We start from the raw sequence: 14,434 nt of genomic DNA on the forward strand, positions 1-14,434 counted from the left end.
ATAATAAAAACACATTTTATGAAAAAAAAAAATTGTTTTTATGTTGCTGCATTCCAAGTTCCATAACTTTTTTATTTTTTCATTGATCAAGCTATATGAGGACTTTTATGTGGGACAAGTTATATTTTTAATAAAACCGTTTTGGGGGACATACATTAATGATTAACTTTTATTATTAGATTTTTGGGGTAAATCTAAAAGAAACTGTAATCCTGCCATTGTCTTTTTTTGGTTTTTATTACGCCATTCACCTTGCAATTTAATAAAAGTGTTTTTTTGTTCCTTTGAAAAAAAAATAAAAAATTTTTTTTTTAATGGGAACTCTTTTTAATGTTTATTTTAAATGTGCTTAATTACTCTTGATGTCATTTTTTTCTGGTCCCAGTAGGGGACTTCACAATGTGATCCTTTGAGCATTTATATAATGCTGTGGTATACTTAGGGTAAAACAGCCCTTTATCTGCAAAATTACCCATTATGGCTTGGCAGGTAAAGGGCCCTTTTACCCGCGTGGCCATTAACAGGCTATTTGACAGCCACGCAGGCATTTTTCGGATTTTCATTTTTGCTTTTTCCTCCCTGCTTTCCAAAAGCCATAACTTTTTATTTCTGTCGATATTGCCGTATGAGGGATTGATTTTTGCTGGAGAAGCTGTAGTTTTTCACAGCACCATTTATTGTACCATATAATGTGCTGGAAAGAAAAGCGACCCACACAGTTGGCGGGAATCTAGGACAATATATATATATACAAAACTGCTACCAGCAGACAAATCCCTATGTCCCAACTGTAATAAACTATTAAACTAACTTTATTACGCTTTATTAAGCAAAATGGACTGACTACATATATTGATTAAAATTTTAACATATCCTCCGTTTACAAGGTCACACTGAGCAGTGCAGGTATGACCATGTGTATATTTGTCAGCATTGCCCGGCGGCTGCAGAACGCCAGGTCAATCAGACAGTATGTGAGCAAGAGGCAACGGAGGTACACATTGATTAAAATTTCGAGTGTCAAAGCCCCCCAACATGTTTCGCTACGCGAGGCAGCGTCTTCAGGAGTTCAGGGGCTAATTGACAATTCCCCATTAGCCCCTGAAACCCTGAAGACGCTCGCGTAGCGAATTCAATGAAGAACGGCTCAAATTACGTTTTAAAGAAATGTCCTGCACTTCTTTGACGAGGCCGTCATTTTACGCGGCGTCGTTTGACAGCTGTCAAACGACGACGAGTAAATGACAGGTAGTCGGCACAGTACGTCGGCAAACCCATTCAAATGAAAGGGCAGATGTTTGCCGACGTATTGGAGCCGTATTTTCAGGCGTAAATCGAGGTATAATACGCCTCGTTTACGCCTGAAAATAGGTCGTGTGAACCCAGCCTAATAAATTTACCTGCGATGCAGAATTTAATTCCGCAGCATGTGAATTTATGCTGTGTTCTTGTTGATTTTCCGTTGCAGGATTTCCCCATTGAATTCAATAGGGATGCAAATCCCGCAACAGAAAGCCAAGTGTTGCGACTCTTGCAGCGTATTCGCAGCGATTACGCCGCAAAAAACGCAACTACGGAAAACAAAACAAAAAATCATACTTATCCAGAATGCCCTTCTTCTTCTTCCTGCAGTCCGGCCTTCTGGGATGACGTTTCATCCCATTTGACCGCTGCAGCCAATCACAGGCTGCAGTGTCACATGGCCTGCAATGTCATCGTAGGAGGTCGGACTACGCGCAGAGAAGAGGGAGGGGGTAAGTATCTACTTTTTTAATAATTTTTTTAAGTGCTGCTTTTCCGCAACGTAAATTCCGTCCGACAAAACGCACCACAATGTGGTTCGGTTTTTCTGATGGAATGTATTGCGGGTTCCAAGTTGAATACGCTGCACAGTATTTACGCAGCATATTCGACCCGTGGGAACCTAGCCTAATAGTTAATTCTGTGAGTTGTGGATTTTCACAGCACCATTTATTGTACCATATAACGTAGTGGGAAACTGGTAAAAAATATTTGTCGGGTGGAATAGGAAAAAAAATGCATTCCTGGTGCGGTTTGTTTTTACGCCGTTTACCGTGCAATAAAAGCGGCATGTTAACTTTATTCTGCAGGTCAATACAATTGCGGTGATACCAAATTTATATAGTTTTTTTGTTTTATTACTTTCACAAGGAAAAAAGTGATTGCAAAAGTACGTATGAATTTTTTGCTCCTGTTAACATACATTTTACGTCGAAGAACATGGACAGAAAATAAGAATATACAAGGCAAAAAAGAAACATACTGACCATTATACCCTTTTCCTTGACTTTTAAACTAGAAATGCAGAGATCAATATCTAAAATGCAGTATTATTCATTTTAAATTTGCATGCACTTGATGTAGTTTATTCAAAACCTATGCAAATCTCCTGGTAGGAGATAAATGGAGTAGTAGCCTTTATTCACTTACTCACAAACATCTGTTAGGGAATACAAATTTGCATTTGCTTTGGAAAAGCTGGATTCTCCTTTTGAAGTTTTATTTATATTACTTTGTCTTTTCAGCAAGTGATAGAAATGGGTCTTTCTGAAGTCCATATGAAATATAGTATATTTATTTTGTAATATAAAACTAATATTTGTAAGTATACAAATGTAAAGTGAGAAAAATGCAAGCATCCTGAGGATGTATGGAATATGTGTATTTGTATGAGTAATCCCAGTTTACATAATAGAATGACAGCAATGTAAAGTAATGATCCTGCTGAAAAACATTCAATGCTTGTAATACTAGTATATGTGCATTTTAGGGGCTGTCCACATCTGCGTTGGAGGCTCCGTTAGGGGCCTCCGTCGCAGATCCGGCAGAAATGAACGGAAACAATAGTGCTGCATGATGTGCTATTGTTTAGTGTAAATCGACGGACACCCTAATGGAAAGCTGATGGAACTCAAAGTCAAAGGGTTCCGTGTTGCAATGGAACCGGAGCGTCCGGCATTCCCTTGTTCTGCTCCTCTAACGGAGCAGAACAACAGAATGTGACAACGCAGATGTGAACCGCCCCTTAGCAGCAACTCTTGTAAGAAACAAATGTTTGCTCTATAATGAATGTACAGGAATGTGTTTTAATAACAAATCACAAGTCCCATTATATCAACCAATTCTATCCTGAGCAGCCAAGTGTCTACTTACTCCTTCCTCATCTTCGACTGCACCCTGCGGTTTGCTTTCTCTCCCTTGTGGTACTGTATAACCTGGTACATGAAGACTCACACATGTGCGGCTGAAGTTTTGTTCACATCTGTGTTGTGTCATACGTTGTGATGGATTTGTCGTGTGATGGACGCCAGCGGTGCCCGAAGAAACCCTATTGACTTATAATGGGGTTTGTTGGGCTTCGCTGAGGTGTCAGTTGTTTGCAGTGCTATTTTTCCCGTAACAAAAGATGGAATCTGCGATGAAGGCTCCAGATGGAGCATCTGACCAGATGTGAACATAGCTTTACATGATGTAAAGTGGGATGCTGCTAGCTTTTAAGTCTACTAGAGTGCTGTGCAAATGGCAATATATCATCATTAGAGATGAGCGAACTTATCAAAAGTTCGGTTCGGCTAGTTCGCCGAATTTCACAAAAAAGTTCGGTTCGGACCGAACTAGTTCTGACCGAACCTGTCACTTACGTGCGCCGAGCATGCTACTGTCCAGGGTGCTGATAGAGTTAATGGGCTGCACTAACTCTTTCAGCAACCTTCACAGTACATGCTCGGCGCGCGGAAAACACTATTTAAATGTAATAAAAAAATAAAAATTATACGTTCGTACTTACTTTCCTCCTGTCCGGCCTCCAGCGATGACGTTTCATCCCTTTCGCCGCTGCAGCCAATCACAGGCTGTAGTGGCGGTCACGCACGTCAGGATGACGCTTCATCCCACGTGACCGCCTCTGCAGCCAATCACAGGCTGCAGCGGCGACATGAATGAAACGTCATCGCTGGAGGCCGGACAGGAGGAAAGTAAGTATGAACGTATTATTATTATTTTTTGGCATGTATGTATGTTGGCATGTATGTATGTATGTATGTATGTATGTTGGCATGTATGTATGTTGTCATGTATGTATGTATGTATATCTGTGCATGTATGTTGGCATGTATGTATATATGTGCATGTTTGTATGTATATTTGCATGTGTATATTTGCATGTATATATTTGCATGTATGTATGTATGTTTGCATGTATGTATTTTTGCATGTATGTTGTCATGTATGTATGTATATTGTCATGTATGTATATATGTGCATGTGTGTATGTATATTTGTATGTATGTATGTATGTTTGCATGTATGTATGCATGTTTGTATGTATATTTGCATGTGTGTATATATATATGTATGTATGTATCTTGTCATGTATGTATGTATGTTGTCATGTATGTATATATGTGCATGTATGTTGGCATGTATGTATATATGTGCATGTGTGTGTATGTATGTATGTATATTTGCATGTATGTATGTTGTCATGTATGTATGTATATATGTGCATGTATGTTGGCATGTATGTATACATGTGCATGTTTGTATGTATATTTGCATGTATATATGTTTGCATGTGTGTATGTATGTTTGCATGTATGTATGTTTGCATGTATGTATGTTGTCATGTATGTTTGTATGTATGTTGTCATGTATGTATGTATATATGTGCATGTATGTATGTTTGCATGTTTTTATTTTTGCATGTATGTTTGCATGTATGTTTATATATATGTGCATGTATGTAATTATGTTTGCATGTATTTATGTTTGCATGTATATTTGTGCATGCTTGTATATATGTATGTATGTATCTTTGCATGTTTGTTTGTATGTATGTTTTCATGTGTTTGTGTATGCATGTATGTATGATAGTTTGCATGTATATATGTGTGTATGTTTGCATGTATGTATATTTGCATGTATATATGTGCATGCTTGTATATATGTATGTATGTTTGTATATATGTATGTATGTATATTTGTATATATGTATGTATGGCCATGTATGATACTGTCTGCTGGCGCCCTGTATCTAAGTCAACTTCACGGCAGGCTTCTATACATGGTATAACAGTCAGTATCACACATTAAACTGAATCTAAGCCTACGACATGTTTTATTTCATTTTTTTTTTTTTTTACAGGTTTGGTGTTTGGACTACGTCGGTTTCGAGGACTACTTAGATGACGTTTTTTTTTCTACAATAAAATGGTTAATGAGGGTTGTGTTGGGGGTGCTTTATTTCAATAAAATATTTTATCTATATCTTTGTCTTTTTCTTTTCAAATTTTATTACTACCACTTTAGTAATGGCCGCTGTCTGAGTGACAACATCCATTACTAAGGCGAGGCTTAGTGTTAGCCGGTGCAGAGGCTAACACTAACCACCATTATACCCCGGTACCCACCACCACCAGGGGTGCCGGGAAGAGCCAGGTACGATCCAGTACCCGACCATCTGTTGTGATGGTCGGGCTCTGGGGCGGCCGCAGGCTGGTATTATGAGGCTGGGAAGGGCCAAAAACCGTGGACCTTCCCACCCTTGTAATGCTAGGCTGCTGCTGCTGTTTTGTATCTGGCTGGTTATAAAAGTGGGGGGGACCCCACGTCATTTTTTTAAATTATTTATTTATTTACATTTTTTTTTTAAAAAAGACATGGGGTTCCACCCAATTTATCATAACCAGCCACAAACAACACAGTGTTATTAGCCTGGGAATGGACAAAACCAGTGGCCCTTCCCACCCATGTAATGCCAGACTGCTGCGGCCTTGTATATGGCTGGTTATTAAAAATGTGGGGGACCCGTCTATTGCTAAATTTGTTAAATTCAAAAAAAAAAACGACGTGGGGGTCCCCCCCATTTTTATAACCAGCCCGATACAACACAGCAGCAGCAGCCTAGCATTACAAGGGTGGGAAGGTCCACTGATTTTGGCCCTTCCCAGCCTCATAATACCAGCCTACGGCTGCCCCAGTACCCGACCATCACAACAGATGGTCGGGTACTGGATCGTACCAAGCTCTTCCCGGCACCCCTGGTGGTGGTGGGTACCGGGGTAATAATGGGTGGTTAGTGCTAGCCTCTGCACCGGCTAACACTAAGTACCGCCTTAATAATGGACGCTGTCAATCAGCCAACTGCCATTATCTAGGCACTAATAAAGTTTGAAAAAAAAACACAAAGACAATTCTTTTTTATTGAAATAAGAAATCCCCAACAAAACCCTCGTTAACCATTTTATTAAAATTTGAAAAAACGCAGATCTACGCAGTAGTCCAACGAATCGAAGATGTAGTCCAATCGGTACATCAAAATCTGCAACAACATAAAAAAACAGTTATCAATGTGAACAATACCAATACTTCTACTCACCTACACACATATATACACGCACACACAAACAAACAACCATACACAGACACACACATATATACACAAACACAACAAGATATACACACACACACACACACACACACACACACACACACATAAACAGACAAACACACATATACACGAACTCACACATATACAAACAAAAACACACATATCCAAACACACACACACACAGTTATACACACATACACAAACACATATACACAAACACATATACAAACAAAAACACACATACCCAAACACACATATACACAAACACATATACACAAACACACCCATATATACACACAAACACACACCCATATACACACATACAAAAACACACACAAACATCTACACACAAACATATACACAAATACACCCATATATACACAAACATATACACAAAACACATATACACTAACACACCCATATATACACACACATATACACAAACACACATATAAAAACAAAAACAGACAAAGTCACATACCCAAACACACATATATACACAAACACACACATACACAAACACGGTTTCTTTTAAATGCTGCTGGGGAACCCGCTCGATCCACTATATAAGGCTGCGCTACAGTGCAGCATTTAAAAGAAACAGGATCCTGACCTGTCCATAGAGTTTAAGGCAGCACAGAGTATTTCAGGAGATGAGCGTGCAGATTCAGTGCTGCTGTGAACTCTGCTCTTACCATTACGTAGCTCTCAGTCTGTTACCTCTCCTCCACTCCTGTCCTCCAGAACACCTTCACATGATTGGCAAGTCACCACGTAATGGTAAGAGCAGAGTTCACAGCAGCACAGAGTATTTCAGGAGATGAGCGTGCGGATCTTGTGCGGGGTGGTGACTTGCCAATCATGTGAAGGTGTTATTGAGGACAGGAGTGGAGGAGAGGTAACAGACTGAGCTACGTAATGGTAAGAGCAGAGTTCACAGCAGCACTGAATCTGCACGCTCCTCTCCTGAAATACTCTGTGCTGCTGTGAACTCTGCTCTTACCATTACGTAGCTCAGTCTGTTACATCTCCTCCACTCCTGTCCTCTATAACACGTTCACATGATTGGCAAGTCACCACCACGCACAAGATCCGCGCACATGTTCTATTTTTCTATTTTACGGGCCGTGCTGCTATAATTATAATGACAGCACGGTTCGCAAAAGCGGCCGGCTGCCCGTGGCCGGCCGGCCGTGCTCGTAGTTACGAGTCGTAATTACGAGCACGGCCCGTAAAATAAAAAAATAGAACATGTTCTATCTTTTTAACGGCACGGGCACCTTCCCGTGAGAAAACGGGAAGGTACCCGTGGCTAACAGAAGTCTATGGGCCCGCTATTTCGGGTCGTAATTACGACCCGTGATAACGGGTGTTTTTATGGTCGTGTGCATGGGGCCCCGTAATGACGGGTGGCTACATGTGTGCACCCGTCATTACGGCAGCGTTGCTAGGCGACGTCAGTAAGGGTATGTGCACACACACTAATTACGTCCGTAATTGACGGACGTATTTCGGCCGCAAGTACCGGACCGAACACCCTGCAGGGAGCCGGGCTCCTAGCATCATATTTATGTACGATGCTAGGAGTCCCTGCCTCCGTGGAACTACTGTCCCGTACTGAAAACATGATTACAGTACGGGACAGTTGTCCTGCAGAGAGGCAGGGACTCCTAGCATCGTACATAACTATGATGCTAGGAGCCCGGCTCCCTGCACTGTGTTCGGTCCGGTACTTGTGGCCGAAATACGTCCGTCATTTACGGACGTAATTAGTGTGTGTGCACATACCCTAAATAGTCACTGTCCAGGGTGTTGAAAGAGATAACTGATCGGCAGTAACTGTTTCAGTACCATGGACAGTGACTACCGATCACAGTACCTGTAAAAAAAAAGACGTTCATACTTACCGAGAACTTTCTGCTTCCTCCAGTCCGGTCTCCTGGCCGTTGCCTTGGTGACGCGTCCCTCTCGACATCCGGCCCGACATTCCTTGATGACGATGCAGCCCATGTGAGCGCTGCAGCCAATCACAGGCTGCCGCGGCCTCTGCAGCCAATCACAGGCTGCAGAGGCCTCTGCAGCCAATCACAGGCTGCCGCGTCAGAAAAGGTCGGACTGGAGGAAGAAGAGGGACTCGTCACCAAGACAACGACCGGGTACGTATGAAATGCTTTTTATTTTATTTTTAATCAGCAGCCTCTTTTCTCTATCAGTGATTGATAGAGATAAGTGGCTGCCGATTTGTATAATGTTTTTGACCGGGTTCGGTCAAAACGGGTTCGGCCGAACCCGGTGAAGTTCGGATTCGCTGCGAACCGAACTTTACCGGAAGTTCAGACCGAAACCGGGTTCGGTTGTCCCGGTTCGCTCATCTCTAATCATCATAAAAAGACATTATTAAAATGGGTATTTTTTTATAGATATATATTTTAAATATTATTGGTGGAATTTTTTTACTATTTTTCTTATGTGACTGTTCACATAAAATAAAAAAATAAAAAAATTGAAATGTTGCCGTTTTTCACTGGCTACTAGAACAGTTGCAATTTCCTGATTTCTGTAGCTCATCTACCCAAAAACTTAATCCTCTTTAAGCAGGTCAGTGAAGCATCATCTAGGACATCAATCAAGTCCACTCCACCCATCTCAAGTTTCGCCTTTTTGACTTCTTCTGGGGCATGATCTTTCTCAAATAGGTCCTTCTGCTTAGGGCATTTTCAGACATAACGGATTTGTACAGATTGCAGGGTGGATTCCGCATCGTAATTCCGCAGCAATTTACAGTACAATACAAGTAGATGGGGTTTAACTGTAAAGTAAGCCCAACATAATGTAGGCGCAGACGTAATGGAGGGAGCGCATGACAAGGTGGTTTGGGGTTTTAGGCTACTACGTTTGTGGCTATGTGTATAGGGAGTTAAGGGTTAAGTGTAGGGGGGCTGGTAAAAAAGTATCTATATGTTGGTGGGTGGAGTATAGTGTATATAGGTCCATTCGGGGAAGAGGCAGCCCTCTTTCCCGCTGGACAACAGGAGAAAAGAGTTGTTGGTGATTCTGTTTAAAAAAAAACAAAAAAAAACAACGTTTTTGCACTTACCTTCTCATGGATGCAGCAATGGAGTCCATGATGGCCAGGATCAGGGATGCAGCGCCCCAGCACGGTTCTGGATGGCTGGAGCAGCTGTTCGCTGGAGCTCTTCCACCGGATCCAGCGGCTGGAGTGGAGAGCGTGGAGGGACGCAGCAGCAGGCGTTCCAGGCCTCCGGAGAGGCCTTCACCTGAGGTAACGCCTCAGTCCTGTCGGCGCCATGGGAGCCCCTCCAGGGACCCTCCTCCTCCAGGTCCTGAGCTATCGCCAGGCGCTGGGCCACGGAGGTCAGGGAGGAATCCCGGTAGGCGGGCGGGACTGGAGGTGACAGGAGGGGAGGGCCGCGGCCATCTTCCCTCCTTCTGTCTAAAACGACAACGCCAGAAGTGAGGGCGGGACCGGATGTGACGGCTCTCTCCGGCGCCGAGGTTCCGGGTGCCGGAGGAGCTCGGCAAAAAGATGCGTGGACGCCAGGCCCGACCCGCAGGAAGAGGCGGGCGGGCTCCAACTGGGGAATGAGATCGCCTCCTGCTGGAGAAGGGAGGCGTGCGGCGGCGACGACCGGAAGTACCCGGTCCAGGTCTGTGGGTGACGCCGGGCCCCTTCCGGGTGTCAGGGGGCAGCGGTCAGCTACTTCTGCTGAGAGGGGTGATGTGGAGGCATATGACAGCCCTGCAGAAGGACTGGGCAGCCAGGGCTGTCTTTCCATATATGCCACGCCAGAAGCGGGTGGCAGGATTTTGTACAGGCCGCTCTCTGCTGGGCCTCGGGCATCATCGGCTGGAATATCGGGGAGCTACGGGGAGCATGGGGTGCAGGAGCACCGATCCCCAGGAATGTCTGGATCGATACCGCGCTCATCTGGATCGATGTATACGGCCGCTGGGAGGTCACCTCAGGGACGGCCGGGTGAGTCTACCACTGTTGTGGTACCGGGGATGTGTGGGGGGGATGTGGGGGGGTTGTTTTTTGTGTCTCAAATGCAATTGTTTTTTAGGGGTATGCAGGAATATTTTACTAGAAGTTTGGGGGGTGTAGAGCAGTCTCCAGCGAGGGTGTGGGGCGCTGCTAGTGAGACGGGTGTTAGTGCGTCTGCGGCCGGAATTGCGGTGGCCAGCGAGGTGGCGCCAGTTGCGGGCGTTGTAGTGGAGGTGGAAAAAGCGGTTGATGCGGTGGCTAGTACTTCTAAAAAAGTGGTGGAGGACGTGCGTTTGGCTGACGCTGCTAAGGGAGAAGTGTATGTGTGTTTTGAGGGCCCTCTTGGGGCGCATTTGAAGGCTGAGATTAGGGAGAAGATCTGGAAGGATGAGTATGTGGAGATTTTTTCTTTATTGCCTTTAGAAAAATTTTATCTGGACCGGTGGAAACCGAATGCGAGCAAGAAGGAGGAGCGGCGTCGTTATTGCTTGATTCCTCGGACGTTTGCGAATTAGCTGCAGGCCATCGCTATTTTGGCTAGTGTAGTGGGTGAAAAGGCGCCGGAGAATTGTTCGGCGCTGTTTTGTTAAATGGATTCAGTGGGAGAGGCGGTAATGCTTGGTTGCGGTATGACGAGCAGTTTTATCAGCGGAGGTCGGTGCGCCCGTCGTTGCGATGGTATCCTAAGGACATTAGTCTGTGGATGCGCTTGATGTCTGCTCATAAGCAGGGGCTTCAGTCCTTTCGGGATGCGGCCGGCGGGCAGGGGTCAGCAACGGGTCGGTCGGCTTCCTCAGGAAAGGGATGTTGCTGGCAGTACAATGAGGGGCATTGTAAGTTTGGCCCAGACTGCAGGTACAAGCACGAGTACTCCGGTTCTGGAGGCATCCATGGTTTGTCCAGATGCTTCAAGAAGCATATGGGCAGGCAGGGTGATGCTGAGCAGAAGAGGGGCGACGCCGGTGAGGGTGGGAAGAATGCTTCCGTTTTTAAGGGAGTATCCAAATAAAAAAGTGGCTGAGTTGCTGTTTCTGGGTTTCTCCGAGGGTTTTCGGATTCCTTGTACATCGGCTGGACGTGATGGGGTGGTCCGTAAATTTTCGTCTGCTTTGGCGCGGCCTGATCTGGTTACGGATAAGCTGATGAAGGTGGTGGCATTGGGTCGCATGGCTGGCCCATTTTCTTCCCCGCCTGTTGCTAGTTTGTGGGTTTCCCTGTTGGGTTTGGCTCTCAAAAAGGAGGTGAATAAGTTCCGCCTTATTCATCACTTATCTTATCCGGAAGGGGAGTCGGTGAACGACGGCATTGATCCGGCCCTGTGCGCGGTTAGTTACACTTCCTTTGATGCGGCGGTTGTTTGGGTTCGCAAGTATGGGAAGGGCTCACCATTAGCAAAAACTGATATTGAGGCCGCGTTTCGCTTATTGCCGGTGCACCCGGACATTTTTTGTTTGTTAGGATGTTATTGGCAGGAGGAATATTTTGTGGATTGTTGCCTCCCGATGGGCTGCTCCATTTCCTGCGCTTATTTTGAAATGTTTAGCACATTTTTGGAGTGGGTGGTCCGTCGGGAGGCGCAGGTGCAATCTGCACTGCATTATTTGGATGATTTTCTGTTTATTGGTCCGCCAGTTACCTATGTGTGTGCAGGATTGCTACATACTATGGAGCAAGTGGCAAAGGAGTTTGGGGTGCCTTTGGCGCCTGATAAAACTGAAGTTCCTACAATGGTAATCAAGTTTTTGGGGATAATGATTGATTCGGATAACATGGAATGTCGCTTGCCAGAGGATAAGTTGCTGGAGTTGAGAGAGTTGGTGGCGAGTGCGCTGCACAGAAAAAAGATCCAGTTGCGGGATTTGCAATCATTGTTGGGACATTTGAATTTCGCATGTTGGATTATGCCCATGGGGCGGGTTTTCTGTCGGCGGTTCGCTAGTGCTACCGCAGGGGTTCATTCTCCCCATCATTTCATTAGGTTGTCGGGGGAGTTGAAAGCGGATTTGTTGGTGTGGGGGGAGTTTTTGCAGAGCTACAATGGGCGGTCGGTGCTTATGTATCAGCCGGTGTCTAGTGTGGACTTGGAGCTATTTTCAGATGCATCGGGTGCTTGTGGCTTTGGGGCATATTTCCAGGGGCAGTGGTGTGCGGGGGTTTGGCCAAATGCATGGCATGAATGTGGTTTAGTCAGAAACTTGGCTCTGTTGGAACTGTTCCCGATTGTGGTGGCTGCGGAGTTGTGGGGGGATTGTCTGCGGGACCGGAGAGTGCGTTTCATATGTGACAACCTGGGTGTATTTCAGGCCGTTAATGCACAGACGGCAAATTCTCTGCCAGTAGTGCGACTATTGCGACATTTAATTTTGAAAGGATTGGTTTTAAATGCGCATTTTGTGGCTGTTCATGTTCCTGGGGTGCTTAATTTTGTGGCTGATTCCCTTTCTCGTCAACAGTGGGACAGGATTCGTCTGCTGGCGCCGGGGGCGGAGACTCATGGCCTGGTTTGCCAAGAGCATCTTTGGAAGGTGGTGTGAAGATGGCGATGTCGCTCGTGGGGAAGTCAGTTAGTGAGGTTACATGGAAGAGGTATGGTGCGGTATGGCGAGCATGGGAGGCCTTGTTGGCGGATGTACAGGCGGGTATTTCGGATCGGCCGGCATGTTTGTTATATTATATTGGAAATGCGTACAGTGAAGGGGCGTCTGCAGCAGTGGTCGTGCGGCGTTTGTCGGCCTTGGCGTTTTGGTTTAAGATCAGAGGTGAAGTGGACGTGACTAAGTCCTTTCTGGTCCGTCAGGCAATGAAGGGTTTCAGGAGGGGTTCCGCAGTTAGGGGTCAGAGGAAGCCGTTGTCATTTGAGATCTTGAAAGCGATTTGTGAGCTATTGAAGTCTGTTTGTGTGTCAGGGTTTGAGGCACGTTTATTTACGCTGGCTTTTTCTTTAGCTTTCTTTGGAGCTTTCAGGGTATCAGAGTTGGTGTCGGCCAGTAAGCATGTGGCAGGGGGTTTATTGTACGCGGACGTGGAATTGGATGGCTCCTGCTTATCTTGTTTGCTTCGTCGATCAAAGACGGATCAAGAGGGGAGAGGTTTTTTGGTGAGATTGTATGAATTACCGGGATCAAAGGTGTGCCCGGTTCACTGTTTTCGGGAGTTTGTTGCGGTAAGGTCGGAGGGATCGGCATCTTTGTTGGTGCATGCGGATGGTCTGTCTTTGTCCAAGTTTCAGTTTTCACAGGTTTTCTGAAAATGTATCCTGTTGTCTAGCAGAGGTGGAGCAGGTTTTAGCTCTCACTCTTTTAGGATTGGCACGGCTACGGAAGCAGCTAGGTGGGGTTTATCCCCAGTGATTGTTAAGAAGATAGGTAGGTGGGAGTCAGACAGATACAGGCTTTATGTGCGGCCTCATTTGCTTTGAGGCGGTGGGGATGAGTTGTGCTGGAGGTGGGGACATGGAGTTATTACCTTACTGTTTTCTTTTGTTCTAGGTGCGGGCCCCTGCTTGGTTTGGATCATGGAGCACTCCTACGTGCACTGGGGAGGTGTACGGGCTGATGTTCGTCCGGCTGGATGGCAGTTGGGCCTGGATCAGGCAGAGGTTCAGGTCAGATGGTTGGGTCTGCGGGGCATGCTGTGGTGCAGGTTGTTGCCAGAGCTCCAGTTTTGCGCAGGGTTGGATAGAGCTCCTGACATCTTGGTCATGCATCTGGGAGGCAATAACTTAGGTATACGGTCGTCTAGGGATTTGATGCGGGATGTTAAGCTAGATTTGTTGCAGTTATGGTCCTCGTTTCCTGGATTGCTGATTGTATGGTCGGATATTGTTGCTCGCAAGGTGTGGCGTCAGGCCTGTTTGGTTCACAGTTTAAATAAGGGCAGAGCAAAGGTGAACAAAGTAGTTGGGAGATTTGTGGCGCGCAATGGCGGTGTTGTGGTGCGGCATAGAGAGTTGGAGGGCAGAGAGGCTGGTTTTCTGAGAGCGGATGGCATTCATTTGAACGATGTGGGTTTGGATATGT

This window comes from Rhinoderma darwinii, chromosome 3 (genome assembly GCF_050947455.1).
Source record: "Rhinoderma darwinii isolate aRhiDar2 chromosome 3, aRhiDar2.hap1, whole genome shotgun sequence".
Classification (NCBI taxonomy): Eukaryota; Metazoa; Chordata; class Amphibia; order Anura; family Rhinodermatidae; genus Rhinoderma; species Rhinoderma darwinii.